The sequence below is a fragment of the Phalangium opilio genome, unplaced genomic scaffold, assembly GCF_054372755.1.
Source record: "Phalangium opilio isolate 3A_F unplaced genomic scaffold, DU_Popi_V2 ptg000217l_1, whole genome shotgun sequence".
NCBI classification, from domain to species: Eukaryota; Metazoa; Arthropoda; class Arachnida; order Opiliones; family Phalangiidae; genus Phalangium; species Phalangium opilio.
Window position 1 is genome coordinate 5959356 of NW_028324218.1, and position 841 is coordinate 5960196.

The window sequence follows — 841 nt, forward strand, 5'->3', positions numbered from 1 at the left end:
GATTTAAAAGAATTATGGAATGAGATTAACCTTGAGTTACATTTAAGAATTAGGGTGGTATTTGTGTGGTTTGGTATCTTTGCTCGACATAAGAAACAATTTCAGTAACACAACATATTGTATAGCAATTTTCAATCACATTTTCCTTTCACACGACCATAATTAGTGTGCAGATAATTTGTGAGTGAAAATGAACCGCTATCTACAACAGATCAATTAGTTACACAGCTGAGATGCTCACATTAATTATTGACACCGAAGGACAATTAAAGTTAATTAATTTCCAATATTAAATTATCACACAAATCATCTTAAATGATACAGCAGTATTCTAGAATAGTCATTCTCAAAATCAATCATTCATATAATGAACGTGATCAGGTGATTCCATATTGATTGATTAATGTTTATATGTGCGTAATTAATTTTGGTTTAATTAATAACTTCACTCGAGAGTGAAGTTTTCAAAAATTGCCTATAGGCTCATTATGTTGCTCTTCCCCACGGTAATCTTTAGTAAAAGGCGAAAGATTAAGGCGCTTGAGGAAAAGCCAGAGCATAATTTCAACGCGTGTCGATCTCGCGTTATAAACTACTTTTACCCAGCAAAACTTAGCCACAGACCAAACCATATTCAACACCCATAGCCTTAAATTTTAAATATAACAATGTATTTTAAATTATTTTGCTTGACTAATAATAATGTTTAATATTGCCAATTTATAATAAAACTTAATTAAATATTAATGTTGAAAAACGGTTACAAAAGGTTCGAAATTCCAAATCTCAGAGACGCAGCCTCACTTAAAACGGCTACCGCCATCTATGTTAAAAATTACAA

General features: G+C 31.3%; 1 non-coding gene across 1 annotated transcript; it reads right to left on the reverse strand.

The window, feature by feature from the left end:
• Window positions 1–441: 441 nt before the first annotated feature.
• Window positions 442–560, reverse strand: LOC149615916 (U5 spliceosomal RNA). Its single transcript, XR_016376140.1, has one exon. It is a non-coding gene; the product is annotated as a U5 spliceosomal RNA (small nuclear RNA).
• Window positions 561–841: the final 281 nt, after the last annotated feature.